The sequence below is a fragment of the Manacus vitellinus genome, unplaced genomic scaffold (assembly GCF_001715985.3).
Source record: "Manacus vitellinus isolate BGI_N305 unplaced genomic scaffold, ASM171598v3 scaffold_9_pilon, whole genome shotgun sequence".
NCBI lineage: Eukaryota > Metazoa > Chordata > Aves > Passeriformes > Pipridae > Manacus > Manacus vitellinus.
In genome coordinates, this window is record NW_021940917.1 from 7,596,926 (window position 1) to 7,612,621 (window position 15,696).

At 40.8% G+C, this 15,696-nt stretch overlaps 1 long non-coding RNA gene across 1 annotated transcript; it reads left to right on the top strand.

Annotated features, from left to right (window-relative positions):
* The first annotated feature begins 702 nt into the window (after positions 1 to 702).
* Positions 703 to 6,282, top strand: LOC108641973. The gene is made up of 2 exons (XR_001922363.1): positions 703 to 4,328; positions 5,786 to 6,282. It is a non-coding gene; the product is annotated as an uncharacterized LOC108641973 (long non-coding RNA).
* Positions 6,283 to 15,696: the final 9,414 nt, after the last annotated feature.

Genomic DNA, 15,696 nt, shown 5'->3' on the forward strand with positions numbered 1-15,696 from the left:
CCATGCCATTGCTGATATAAGCCAGCATGCAGGTTTTGCTTGCATCACACAGGAGTAAAATTCTAATCAATTGATTGAATTGCTCTGGTTTGTAATGCTTAAGACACATGCCACTCAGCTTGTCATTTGTGAGAACATGTAGCTTGATTTTTGAATTGATATATTTCAATGCTTTTCTGCTAATCTGTAAGTAGAGATAATCAACAAATCATACCATGCTAGAAACACATTATCTGTCAAGTCATAAGAATAATTCTTTTTGTATAGGTCACAGAGAAAGGGATTTTTAGAGTTTTTACTTTGGAATCTGTATTGCTCTTCAGGGGTTATAATTTAAATTTATGTCTTCGTAACTGGCAAATACCCTGTTTAGTATTAGCTGGACATTATTACTTGGTTGTTTAGCTTGGAGAAGAGTAGGCTCCAAGGAGACCTTATAGCACCTTCCAGTACCTTAAGGCGCTACAAATGAGCTGGAGAGGGACATTTTACAAGGTCATATAGTGATAGGACAAGGGGAATAGCTTTAAACTGAAAGAGGAGAGATTTAGATTGGATATTAGGAAGAAATTCTTCACTGTGAGGGTGGTGAGAAATTGGAACAGCTTGTCCAGAGAGGTTGTGGCTGCCCCATCCCTGGAAGTGCTCAAGACCAGGCTGGATGGGGCTCTGAGCAACCTGGTCTAGTGAAAGATGTCCCTGCCTGTGACAGAGGAGTTGGAACTACATGGTCTTTAAGGTCCCTTCCAACCCCAACCATTCTGTGATTTATGATCATTAGTCCAGTAATATAATCTAAAAATTGTTCTTTACTAGCAAATTTTTAAAATTGAAAACATTCCCAAAATGAAAACATATCACTATTACATCTATGTAAATCTAGTGAATGTTGCTACAAGGAAGGCTTACTGTGTTAGTTACTCTTTAGAAACAAACCAGTTTATTGGGACATGCTGATATATTGCATGTAGTTCTGTCTAAATATCTACTGAAGTGCATCAATCCGAAAGACTTATCACCTCTATGCAGAATTTAACTTTTCATGGTGGTGAGCCTCTCTGCTGAACACTTATGTTGCCAGATAACTTGGACTTAGGTGTCCCAGCAGGAGAGTTCATGCATTTATGGCAACTTTGCATTTAGCCCTGTGTGTTTACACCACCCTGTTTTATTTCTCTTAATTTTAAAACAGTTTGGTACAGAGCCTGTGCTGAGTAACGTGTTAGGGGTTAGTTTAGGATTTACTGGCTGGGAAGGAGGGCTGGGAGAGCAGACCCTGTCTGAGATGCATGTGCCACTAAGGCCTGTGCTAATGGGTAGTAGCCATTTTGCCTCCTCAGCCCTGATACAAAGAGTTTTGTCTCCACTTCAATATAGATACCAGTTTCCTGGACCAGATATTTTATTTTTTTTATTATTATTATTGTTACTATTCAGAGGTGAGAATAAGTTTATTTTAGTGAAACATATTGATGTTAAATGCAGTGGTATTGCAAGCTGTGGTAAGGACAAGGAACTAAAAAGCATTCAGAACACAAAGAATGGTTTTATTTTTGTCATATTTTTAACTCATTCTTTTACTGTTCTTCTCTTTTCTTCCTATTTGGCCTTTTTTGTTTTTCTGATGAGATGCACTGCTTCTGAGCTACTGACACAGAAAAATGTTGACAACACTGCGGAAATAATTGTACACCCTGCAGGGGTGAAACAGGTTTTACATTGATAAAACAACTTACAGGTTAAACTTCCTTGAGACAAAGACACTGATACCTCCTTGCTTGTTGAAACCTCTGAAGTTACATTTTTTGTGAAGGGGATATATGCTTAAAGCAGCTTCTAATCATTCTGGGTTTCAACTGAAGCACTTCAACAAGGAAGATGAAAAATATTCTCGTAAAAAAATTCTAAAATGTTATTCCTATTTTTGTATCACTTAGGCTGGAAACAAGATTCCAGCTGTCTGCGGTGTCTCTGTCCTGTTTGTTCAGTGCAGTGTAAAGATGCTTTCTGAAATGCAAGGCAACAGTGTGTTAGTTTTCCATATATACTTTACAACAGAAAGGAAGTAGTTTTGTGTATTTACTAAGTCCACAAAGAGCTGTCTTTTAACAACTGTTTTGTAACTGGTTAAAATTAACTTCTTTCCATTTTTACAAAACACTACTTTAAAAAAAGGAATACAATGCTAAAGCAAAATCCTTAAAGGAGGATTAATAAGAAGATAAAAACCTTTTGAGAAAAAAATGTGCCTCTTCTCAGTTTTGTATCAGCTGCAAGGTGACAGTGGCAGGATAAAACTGCTCTTGAAATAGCTTCCTCATGCATTGAAGTAGAGAGTGGAAGGACTGTTATACTCTAAAATGCTGAGAAGCACAAAAAAGTAGACTAAACACTAATTTTACCTTCTGTGACTACAATGAATCCGACTGGTATTTAATACTTCAAAGTGATTTTGGGGAAGTTGATGAGAGACATACTAGACTGCTCTTATTTCTTGGCTGTGAGTGTAAAAGCAACTGTTGAGCCCTCAGTGAGGGCAGAACAAAAAGCTGTTGTTGGTTTGGTTTTAACTAACGTTGTCCTTGTGTTCCATTCTATTGTGAAGACTTCCTATGCAGGGCTAGCTCCGTGTATGGAAATATTGCAGTTTCTTTTTTACGTGAAGTAATTTAGCTTTAACAGTAATGTAAAAAAGGAATAACAAGCATATTTCTCTGCTCTTACTCTCCTTAGGCTCCAGATGCAGAATACATTAAAAATATGTTTTGGAGAACACCTGTGTGAGTCTATATATCTGTTTCCTCTAGGGTACTGCAATACTGGTTGGTAAACTGCTTTTTCTGTTGAGTATGAGTAGCTAAATGTGACTGCTGCAGCTTTAGACTTTGATCTTCATGTCATTAAGAATTGTATCTTAAACAAAATGTCATGTTTCATGCTGTTTCTTTCTGTGAAATGGTGGTCCAGTCAAGCCTTTGAATTTTGGTAGTGGGTAATAATAAAGAAAAGGCTTAAACTGGATGATATAGTAGAGATTATTTTCCCAGTTTCTAGAAAAAAGCAGTTAGTCATACTATTAACTCTGTGGAAACCGTACTTTTAGCATAAAGTAGAAGAAGAAGTAAGCAACAGGCACTTTATCAAAAAGGTTGTACAAATTAATTTTCTTCTTAAAGTATCTCCCCTGTTGCATGAACAATTCGAAAAATAGACTAATAAAATACTTCAAGGGTGAAAGAAGTATAGGATCCTTATTAAAGGCAGCTAGGGAATTGAACACTTTGAAGAACATTATCATTATAAGTTCAAAATATCTTTAGAGTTAAGCACAGTAGTCACAGTCTATCCGATAAGGCAGTGCACATTTCAGAGAGCTGAAATTTTAGATTAGGCCTAATCAGTAACAACAGCATCAGAAATGATGAGGTTCTGGAAGAGGAAAACTGATCCGAGCTTTCACAGTAAGATAATTGTCACACAGATGGCTTTAATGATTTGAATGTATTCTCTTAATTAGGAAAGGGAAGAACTGGAAAGGATCATTTACATCGTTATTCATCCCTCTGCAGTTGCAGATGCTGAAAGATGTCTGCTGTTACCTAAGCTGTGTAACTATGCAAAAATGCTTCTTGGCAGTAGCAAATGCTGGCTGTCAGTTGAAGACCCAAACTCACCGTACCAAGTCATGCAGGACTAGGGCAAAAGAGACGAAGTGTGTGGTATATTACTCTGGCAAAGGCAATCCATTTGTTTGTTTCCCACATAATATCCAGAGGGCCAAATGCCATCCACAGTGAACAGCAGAAAGCCCTTCCCCTTCACGCTAAATCAAAGTCTTACCTTGCAGTTGATCTCTAGCATTCAGAAAAATTGAGGAGAGGCTATACTCAGGAATTAGGAACAGCAATATTGAATTATGCATACCGGAGGAAAAAAGAATTGCTTTCTGGTCCCTGTAAGTGCTTGTTGAAAGCCAGTAAGTGTAAGGCAATGTAGATGATGAAAATGGCAACCATGTCTCCCATCAGATCATAGGACATGTGGATTCCTATCTGAAGTTCAAAGGATTGCTTCTTCTCCTGAAAATTTATTGAGTCATAAGTTCCTTGCCAGAATTTCTCTTTAGAAGGCATTTGGGACTCCAGTCTGTCAGTGATTAGGAACCTAATTCCCAATTCACAGCTTTGTTTGTTTATCTTCTTATAGTTTTATCACTTGTCTGTCCTTCAGCCAGTTCCTTTTCTCAGCCTTCATGTGGTTAGGCTACACCAACCAGCCAAACCTCCCCCTAAGATGTAAGGATGAGCAAAAAGCAGAATAATCCAGAGGTAAGCCGACAGAATGTTTCTGTTCTCCCTTTCCCCCTCTCTTGGTTGTATGCTACCACAAATACCAGGATTCACTGATTCATTAAACATATTTTGCTGCTGAACTGGCAATTTAAATTGCCAATTCTTTCCTTGTTACAATGGGAGGGATTTTTTGCAGTAAATAGTCACTTGTTTTCAGATACTGTAGCTTGTGTCCTATTCTGATTTTTTAGGTCCCTAGATGTTATTTTCTTCTATTCACACACAGCATTATCCTAACTAGAATGCGAGGCAAAATGTTCAGTGAATGAGACAAACATGGATTATTTTTTATTTCCATCCCATAGTTTCAAAATAATGAACTTGCTTTTTCTTTTCTTTTTTTTTTTTCGCATGTGTGGCTACAAGGCTTGCACTGTACTTTTTTTTGCTATCCTGTAACTTAGAGTCCTAAGCTGACTGTGCTCTTTCTCTGTTTTTCTGGCTTTGCTGGTTGAGGGAAATACATCACCTGCTTTATCATTACCTCACCTACTCTGTCTGTGAGGGAGATGCCCAGTGTGTTGTACATGAGGAGTGCTCATGGCACTTCCAGTCCCACCTTGTGGTAACCCCATGGCCAAAGAGCAGATCTGTGAGAAGAGTGGTCTGTGCAGGGAACACTCACCCCTGCATTGTAGTTTAGATCAGGGGTGTGCTTTTCAAATCAGTCTCCAGATTGTCCTTACTCTGCTTGTTTGTGTTCATATCACTGAGGTCTCTTAGTCCCCAGACTGGATTCCTTTTGAATGCAACTGAGCTGAAAAATGTGCTCCAAAAGCTCACCTAACAGGCTTTGACCACTAATGGGTGTCCAGTTCATGGGAGAAGACTTTACCTTCTCCCATTCCCTATTTCACCCCCTCAAAAGTGTCACAGACTTTTGATCCTTGGCATCAACTTCTCCATGTGACAGATCTGCGTCTTGCTAATACAAGGGTAGCGTACTTTTCAGTTTCTCTTCTGGTATTAAACATTACAGAATCACTTAGGTTGGAAAAGACCTCTGAGATTGAGTCCAACCTTTGAGCCAACACCACCTTGTCCACTAGACCATGGCACTGAGTGCTACATCCAGTCTCTTCTTAAATACCTCCAGGGACGGTGACTTCACCACCTCCCTGGACTACGCATTCCAATGTCTAATCATTCTCTCTCTGAAGAACTCCTTCCTAGTGTTCAACCTAAACCTCCCCTGGCACAGCTTAAGACCATGCCCTTTTGTATTGCTGGTTGCCTGGGAGAAGAGACCAATACCTTCCTGGCTACAGCCTCCTTTCAGGTGGTTGTAGAGAGTGATGAGGTCTCCCCTGAGCCTCCTCCAGGCTGAACAACCCCAGCTCCCTCAGCCGCTCCTAATCGCTTCACCAGCCTCATTGCCCTTCTTTGGACATGCTCCAGCACCTACACTGGTTTTTCTTTTCTTTTTCTTGTAGGTGGTTATTGCCTATCCAGGATAACATCCCATAATCTATACTTTGAGCTGGAAAATGAAAATGTAGTTGATTGCTAAGATGGATCTACCACATCATTAACTGCTGGAAAATTAGTCAGCTGTGCTGTATGTATTGCTGATGCTTCCTCCTGACAGCATTACTGACCTTAGTACAAAATGCTGTTCATATGTTGTAAAGAAATATTTACTCCATTATACAAATGCAGAAACTAAGACACAGACTCTTAAAATGATCACAGGAAGTTTGGGCTGTGGCAAGTAACAGGGTTCTTTAATTTTAAGACTCTTTGCTCCGGGTATGGTTTGACATGGTGATTTCATACATGAAGAGTCTGCTATGAAACAAAACAAAACCACCAAGAATTTCTTAGAGAAATCAGGCTAGTGTCATTGCACAGTCTTAATGTGTGTGTCTATCCATCTTCTCAGTAATTTCTGAACATGTTGGGCCAGTTTAATAAACTCAACAGAAATAGAGCAGCATATGTGTGTCTGTAACTTCCTTGGGAACACCAGAATGAGCAGATGGCAGAGTCCATTCTGACAGTTCCAGCTGAAGAAGAGGATTCAGCAGGAGCTTGACTCTTGCTAGGTATGAGAGAATCCACACAGGGATTAAATTATTTAGGACCACGAAAAAGTCTGCTCATAACCTGAGCTTTACTGGAGAGCAGCAGATTGGGTCAGTGTTTTAGACATGTCACACATTCATTACATCATATGTCATACAGTTCCTGCACCTCTTCATCAAGGTGGTAGCATCTGACCAATGGATGATCCTGGTTTGTGTGTGTGTGTGTGTGATCTCCCTCATTAGGTCCTGAGTTGTTGCAGTTAGCTGTAATGGCACAGAATGTAAATGAGAATTGGCCAAGCTGCTCAAAAATTAGAAATTCTGGGACCTTTTCTGGCTGTATACTGTTGCACTGTACATGCCAAAATGGTCCACAGTTAATTCTGATGAGTAGGTATTGCCTGTTAAGAAGGTTTGGGGAAAGCATTACTCCCAGTTTGTCAGTAAGAGTTCTGACCTTGTTTGAGTCCTGATTTCTGTTGACCTCAGTGCAAGGAATTAGCAAGACCAGACTCCATGATCACCCTTTTTCAAAACCCTTCGTTTCAGTTCTCAGGGGTAGAAATTGTTGTATTAAAAAGCTTAAAGTTATATGAAATCTGTAAAAGAAAACATGTCTCAGGTGAAGAACACTTCCAGGGGAAAAGGGATCTGACATTTCTGCCCAGTGAGGTCTGCTCTCTCTTGAGCCTCCAGCAGGAATTTTCTGAGATTCCCGATTCTGTCCATGCATGGGCTTTATTTTCTAGCTCTCTTGAGTGCAGCAGTGTTTCCTCGCCCTGATGCCCCTCTGACCACAGCGGTGCACTCTGCTTGGTTCCAGCTGCCCTTACCCTGTGCTGCTGCTGAAAGACAGCTGCCAAACCAGTCATCCCCTCTTTGATCGAGATGCCTGAGGCAGTCCAGTGTTGGTGATGTGCAATGGCAGCTATTTAAAAATTTAAAAAACCCCTAAATGCTCCGATTTCCCTCCATCCTTTGTGATCCTTTTCTAGACATGCTGTTGTTTCTTCTCAAAATGTTCTCCACTTCCTGTCTTTATTGTTCCCAGTTGCTCCCTGGAGTTTCGTGTTTCCCACTCTTCCCCTGCCACCACTGTGGCTGACTCAACCCAGCGCTGAAATGGGAAATGCTTGGGGAGATTTGGCACTTGCTATGCCTTAATCAGCTGTGCTAATTCTAAGCTGTGTCGATTTGGAAGGGGGACGGCTGGCAGAAACGCAGGATTCAATTTGCTTGTCCTTTCTTCATCTGCCTGGTTCTTAAGCAAGGTGATAGTGCTTAGCCTCCTGTCATGATTTAACCTCAGACAGCCACCAAGCCCCAGGCAGCTGGTCTCTCACTCCCCCACCAGCAGGATCAGGGAGAGAATCGGAAGGATAAAAGCAAGAAAACTCGAGGCTTGAGATAAATGCAGTTTCATAGGGAAAACAAGAGCTGCACATGCAAGCAAAGCAAAACAAGAAATTGATTCACTGCTTCCAATGGGCAGGCAGGAGAGCAGGGCCCTGTCACACATAATGGTGTGACAAACACCATAACTCCAAATATCCCCCTTCCTCCTTCTTCCCCAGCTTTGTATTCAGACCATGATATCATAGGGTATGGAATATCCCTTTAGACAGTTTGGGTCACCTGTTCCAGCTGTGTCTCCTCCCAGCTTCCTTGCCAGCAAGGCAGTATGTGTAAGCCCTGCTTAGCAATAACAAAAACATCTCTATGTTATCAAACCTGTGTTCAGCACAAATCCAAAACACAGCCCTGTACTAGCCACTGTGAAGAAAATTAGCTCTCCCTCAACCAAAACCAGCACCCATCCTCATTAATGTGAAGTGTGGGCTCTGTTAATCGCTCTGCACAGTGTGTTTTGTTTCCCATGAGGTTGCAGATGTACTCTGCAGGTATTGCTGGTGTAAGCTGTTAAAGATTCCATAAGCAGATCGCATCTTCGAATCAGCAGTACTCATACCCATGAAGAAGGTACTTAAAAACCTTTGTCCCTGTTTAAACAGCTGTTTTCTAACTTGCTGATTTTTGGCTCCTGAAAATCTGCCTTGAAAAGTGTAATTTTCTCAGTATCTTGGCAGGTCCCACTAGTTTGTCCACCAGGTTGCTGCTTTATGACTCCATTTTGCCCTTCTATGCTGTAGAAATATGTAGCAATATTAGGAATGTGACAGTTTGTGTGTTTCTTCTGAATATGTTTATTGACTCTGCAAAAGTGGAAAGTGCATAAAAATTGCCTCTTACAGTGTGCTCTGCCAGGCTCTGTCTTGCCATTCACAAGGCACAGGGTCATCTATCTCAGGATAAATTCTAGTAGGCTAAAATTTTTAATTGGAGATAACAAAAATATGTGAATTACTACTGTAGAAATATAGTTTAGGAACCTGAATTACATATGGAACTATTTTTTTAAATCCAAAAAGGAGAAAATTAAAGGAACCTGGACATAATTCTAATAAGTTAAATGCCAAGCATGCTGATACTGGTGGGACTGAGAAGCAAGTAAATTCACTTCTGACCCTGCTCAGTCACTGATAACTTAGATAATTAGACCTTTATGTACTTAGAGCAAATAAGGCTAAGTGCACAGAGCTGGCCAAAGGCTTCATGGCAAAGTAGGCAAAAGAAACTGCAGCAGAAGAGGGAAGAAAGGCCAGAAAAGATCTTACAGAAGGAGGAAGATGTGATGGTCAGTGGGACGTTACCAGGCTATACGTAACTTCATGGTGCCACAGAAGGATGTCTCTCAACCTTTGCATTCACCAGCTTCTCATAGCAGTCTTTCCTGTCCATCTTGCATGTTGGGCAAAGGTTTGAGCTCATTCCTGTTGCAGCAAGTGTGAGGGATGAGGCTGAAGAGCGCACACTTAGCTCTTGATGTTGCAGCCAGCAGTGACGCAAGGGGGATAGCAGTGGTTGCTGCTAGAAGTCCCTTTCTTCTGTCAACTGAACACAGCAGCTGTCCCTCAGTTCTCCAGAACAGAGAAAACTGAAAGACTTGATCTAGATAGCCTCCTTCTTTGAATTGCACTGTGATCTGGAGCTGAGTGAAATACCAGTCAAGGTATCTGAACACACTGCTCTGACTGAAAGTCGTCAAGCTTTCAAGCTTGGGCACAAGCTTACACCACAAGCTGGGACAGTGCCACTCTTTCCTAATAAATCCTCAAACCCTGTCTCATTTAGTCTTTGACTGTGTGACATCAGTCTTACACTGGCAGAAAGCAGTCAAGAAGAAAAGTGAAAGAAGGCCATGCAGCCACTGCAAAGCCAAGCTGACTTATCAGGCAGTAGTAAATTTTATTTGGATGGTGAGAGGATACTCACACTCAGTGAGAAAATGAAGTATTGTTTCTGTACTAATGGCAGAAAGCAGTGCAAGGCAGTGACTAGAGACAGAACAGAGTTTGTGCTCACATATTGTGCCAGGTTTGAAAAGAAATCTGAAATACCACTTCAGTAATTTTAGCAAGGTTTGAACCCAGGAAAAGAAACATAAGTAGGAATGTAGCTTTGTATCTTTTCTTACCAGTTAAGATTTTACGTGTAGTCATAGAACTATTCTCTGACATTATGCTAAAAATTCCTGAAATCTCCACCATGATTGATGCAAAGTGACTGCAATGTCTTCTGTAAAGGATTTCTCAGCACAAAGCCCTCTACCTTCTAGGCAGAGTTCGTCTACATAGTCAACTGCTCAGCAATCTGCTCAGCTGAAAAAGCACTTTTGAAACGAGGAACTACTCCATCAAATACAGAGACAGAAATGTTCTAAGCATTGTGTAACAGCATCAGAAATGTAAAAAGCCACTCAGTCCTCATTAAGTTATTTTTCAAAATAGAAATTTCAGAAGGTGGGTAGAAACATACATATTTCCTTAATTCAGGAGATCTGTCTATTTATAGCTAAAACTACCCATTTGCTTTCTCTGTAAAAATTGGATACAGACCTCTAAAAGAAAAAGGTTAAGTGATGTTGTATAGATCTTTTATTATATGTTCTCTGGAAGATGGCTGAGGATGCTTCTTCCAAGAAGTGCTTGCTTTTATGCAAATCAGTGAAATAATTTGCTTTCATACAAAAGTGGACTTTTTAATTAATCAAGGATATCAGAAATACTTACAAATCAAAAAACTTCATGGAATTTTTAGTCTGTCTCCAGCCTGAATGTTTGAACCATGCACACTGCTGAAAGGAGTCTTGGAACTCCTGGAATAGCACCTGGGGTTGAGGACGTGTGTGTGATGAACTGTGTAAAAGAGGCTCAGGCATTCCATTGCTGTTAACCAGGTAGAGCCCAGCAAGAGTGCCTGTATTACATCAAAGTATGCATGTATAGCTCATGGCATAAATATGCCTGTGCATTTGCAGCAAAACACTAGGCATGTTCACAGGCATGCATGTGCTTATAGGTAGAGAGCTGTGAACCTTCCTTAATCATTAACTGTGCTTTTAACATGTCTCTTTTCATTTGCCCAACGTAGCAAAGGCAAAATGGAGTCACTTAAAGTGACTGAGGCAAGTGCAGAGATACCAGATAGCTAAATTGAGGCATTAAGAAAACCAGAAGTGTTAACAGTCATTGTTTTATGGCTTGTGTGGCTGTTTGATACTGTCCTTGGGAAAAAAGTGTGGTTGGACCAAGGTATGTGCTAAGCAGAACACTGATTTTCACAGACATAGCTATATTTTGTGTATCCAATGGCATATGATGCAACTGCAGATACAGATGAGGAGACACTATTTTTTCTGGTTTGCTATGGTTAGAAAAATGTGTGACAACCTAGCGCAGAAGAGAAAAGAAACACCCAAATGCCTTTATTTCCTTTTGCACTGTGAGCAGTTTACTATCAATTGCAGGCCACCACATATACTTTTGCCTTGCTGCCCTGCTGAGGTATCTCTTGGATTAAATCTGGCAGATAATTCAGCCTTTCCATTGAGGCTGTTCATTGGATGGAAAGAGGAAGAATAGTATTTTCCAGTATTGATAAAGATATGATGTTTTTGAGAGGAACACCTACAGACTCAGGTTTTTCTGTAGGATTTTTTTTCTTACAATCTTCTGCCAGTTGGATTTTTTCTTTCTCTAAATGAAATTACTGTGTGTAAAAGCGAGCCGTAACAAAACGACTGTGTTTTGCTGCAAAAGGATCATACTAACTGCAAAGTCGAAATGCCATTTTCTTAATTAGCTCACTTGTAAAACTACTTAACTGAGAACTTGTCTGATTCTACACAGAAATAAAGACTAGCAATATCTTACCTCCAGTGTCAGAGAGGTCAAAGCACAGCAATTCTTCATCATGCTCAGTGAAATGCTGCAGTAGGGAGAACATGGTGTAGTTGGCATGTACCTCAGTATGTAATTGCTATTACCAAAACATAGCCCTACCTGTGGTTTGTGCTGCAGAACATGTATTGGGAAGAGGCACCTCTGAAATAGTGCAAATTGCAAGTGTGAGTTATCAACAGCAGGAATGAATGGAGGCAGCAGGTTGCAAAACTACCAAGTATCTCCTTTGCATACTCCTTAACTTCTGACCTGTGTTTTTGAAAATTAAATAAAGACATCATTGTTTGTGGCTGTGATGCCAGCATTCAGGACGGAACTGGTGGTGGAGATCTCCTGTTTGCAGTCAGCCTGAAGCTTTGGCATTTGGAATTGTTTTCCAGCCATCTCTTCAGGATGAGAATGATACACAGCATTATTAGCATGCAAATACCAGCTAAAGCTCCTAGGAAAGACAAAGAAATGTCAAGATTATTAATAGTGGTGCACTGGCTCCCAAAACTTAGTGAAGCTTTGGAGGGTGCCATCATATTCCTTGTTTTTCCTGATTCCCACTGCCTCCCACCTGGTGCTGTGAGAATGCCCGGATGCAGCTGCCCCAGGAATCCACACTTGTCTCGCATGCAACTCCTCTACAATGCTCCTGCAGACTTCCTTTAGCTTACATTATTAAAGATGAGCTGTGAGGGTAACACCTTCTTTGGAAGGGTACCTGTGCTGCTTTCTTCTTTCCTTTTGGTACAGAAGTCACTAGTTGACTGGTGGCAATGTGTTCTTCCAGCTAAAATAACCATTTTTCTGCCCTTTGTGGTCAAGAGTCTTCTCTGGGAGGAGATCTAAGTTGCATTAAGAGCTTGACACAGGGAAGTTTGCATCATGAAAACATGTCAGGCAAATGAAGCACTACAATGACAGGCTTCTGGGACCCTCCTTGTCCTCCAGGAACTCAAGGTATTTCTTAGTGTTTGAAGGTACTATGGAATCAAATTTGCTAGATTTTGCTTACTACAATACAGACAGCATTGAAGACTGTAAGGACTTCACCTGACTGAGGAAGGGCAGAGGAGGAGAGAGATACAGTGGCTCAGCAGCAGGGAATCCTTCTGCCTTCCAGCAGTGGGATTAAGGCTTCATAAATCAGGGAGGGACCCTTGTGCCAGCAGTCTGGCACAGGTCCTCTGCAAAGTTAAGAAATTTCTCAAGTCAAAAAGGATGGAAGCAGATGACTTTTTTTATTTTTTTATTTTTTGATTATATTTCACTTTGTGTATGAGGAATCAAAATGGAGACAGTAGTAGCGTCACCATGGATATAGGAAATGGGAGAAATGCTTCTATGGGAGCCTTACTGTAGAGGCTCACGGAGTCCTCAGCTCCAAAGGGTGTTCTTGTAAAGTGTGCAGGGGTGAGGCCCTGTGATTACTTTGTCCTCTCTCGTTCCTGGGAGGATTTTACAGCTGCAAGGTTTGGAGTTATTGGTGTTCTTGTTTCTTATCAAGCAACAGTATGTTGAAATAGGATTAAACTGTTCCTGCGAAGATAGGAGTTCACTGTGTATGCAGCTGTGCAAAGTGAAATTTTGCCAGGCATATTAATCCCTTTAATATTATAAAAGATTGTCGCAGAGTACAGAGAACTTATGATTAGGCTAACTATAGTCATGCTTTTCAGCCAATTTTCATCCTTGTTATGCTGTTGGAAACTTAAAAATCAGAGTGTCTTTGAAACAGTGTATTTTATAGTATCACAGCCCATCAAACCAGATTGATACCTAAGCATGTACTCATGCTCAACCTCTTCCTCTGAGTAGCTTCACTGCTGTCAAGGAGACTGGAAATGTACTTTATGTGTGACTGTCAGCCAAATGTTAAGCATACATAAGACACTGCATATTTTCTAGCTGTTGGTGCCATTAGTTAGTGTTTCACAGAATAATCTAGGCAGATGGGACCTCATGATGTCTCTTGTCCAACTTCTGTCTGAAAGCATGGCCAGCTATGAAGCCAGGTCAGGTTCCCTCAGCACTTTATCCAGTTGGGTATTGAAAATCTTGATCATAAATGTTTCTTACAGAATCATCTGGCCTCTCTGCTGCATATTTTGAGAAAAAAACTTCTCATTTATGCTCTTCAGAGTAAAACTTATGCAAGAGTCAGACCAATGTATGGAGTCTTTCTGCTTTTTTTCCTGGCTAGCTCAATGCACCAGCCTCTGGAGAGTAAGCTCCATGAACACATTATCTGTAAGTTGTAAGCATTGTTTAAGATAGAATAGAATCATAGAATATAATTGGTTGAGTTGGAAGGAACCTTAAAGATCTTCTAGTTCCAAACCCCCTTGTCATGGGCAGGGATGCCACCCACTAGACCAGGTTGTCCAGGGACACATTATCTGTTTGGATTTGTGCTTTTCTTCCCCTAATATTAATTTAATAGATCATCAAACTGCAGGTTTCCTTCCTCAGCATTTTCTGATTGTCCATATTGGTCTCATTTCTCTTTTATGCTTACTTGTCACTGACTATTCTTCAGCCACCAGATGTACTCCAAGTACCACTTGCCCTCACCCCTCTGACTCTACGCTTCTTCCAGCATCATCTAATCCCTCTCTCTGAACAGTTTTCTCTAAGTAATTCTTCTATGTGGATAGACAAGGGTGTATATAATTATGGAGAAGAGTAAAGTTAATGGGAAAATATAATGACAAAGTCAAACAATTAAAAATTCAGTATGGACTGCCAGCAGTCTCATTCTGTATTCCCACATGCACATGGCTGATCAAGCTGCTGATAATTATATGATCAAGTTATTTATTCACAAAACCCTTCCTCGTTCCTTGGACAGGATGTGATTCTGGGTGTGAGTCAAGAAGCTGCTGTTGCAGGAGCTGAGATATTTGTAGCAAAAGGGCCCGACAATTGCAGGAAAAGCAAAAGGATAGCCTTGTGGTTAAGGTGACTGACTGCTGCCCAGGCCAGTGGGATGACACATGACTCAGTTACATGAGTTTGGTGATGCAAAGCAAGTGATTTCTGCCTAAATTCTTACAGGCAGTTATACTTCCCTGGGCCCTTCACACTTCCCAGGTGCTTACCTACTTGATACCTGATGTTGGAAACCCGTCTTATCTTTACAGATGGAACTGAAGTAAATGGGAAAGACTTGCTTTAAATATACAAAGAAATATGTTTTTTGTATTCTGTAAAAATTTTCTGTATTCTTAAAAAATTGGCTCCTTCATATTTCAAATAGGACATCAAAAGCCTAGAAGAAAGGGTGTCGCAGCTTGTTTAAGACAACTTCAGGAATGTTTCTCAAGCTCTAAAATTAGAAGAAAGCCACCATCAGATATGATAGGCATGCTAATCTCTATTCATTTTTGTTTTGTTAGGCTTGAGGCTTTTTATATTTTGTGGGTGACAGACTGAAGTGAGAAGGATAAGGTGTGGGCATGGATATCAGTGACTCTTAAGTTCCCATTCTTTTGTTGACATTCACTATGTTGTTACAGATATTTGAAGCCTTATTACATAAATTTATTACTCAATTTGTATTTACTGAGACTTCAGCTAATTTTGGAGTTGAGTATGAGGAGAAACAAGCCAGTATACCTGGACCCTTCTTCTACCAGAGCTTGCACTGGCTGCCATGCCCCTCCAACCTGCCCACACAATCTTTGAGTTCATCACTTAACCCCCAGCCACAAAATACGAGGTGTGACCTTTCCAGAGCAGAGCTCTCCCACTGCATGAGCCGGACTTCAGTACTCAGCCCTGCTGTGGCTGTGTGGGGTGATCTGATGAGGCAGGACAACTTGAGTTCCAGCTGGTGGGAAACCCTCTCCCTCAGATACTGCCCCATGTCCTTGTTCATATGCAACTGAATGATGTGTTTTGATAGAAAATGTGCCATTTAAGTTCAGCTTCCACAAACGATGGAGAAATACGAAATAAACATATAAACTACCATGTGTCTGGGAGAGAGTAGGTCTTTACTGACTCTTGCTCCTGCAGTCAGTC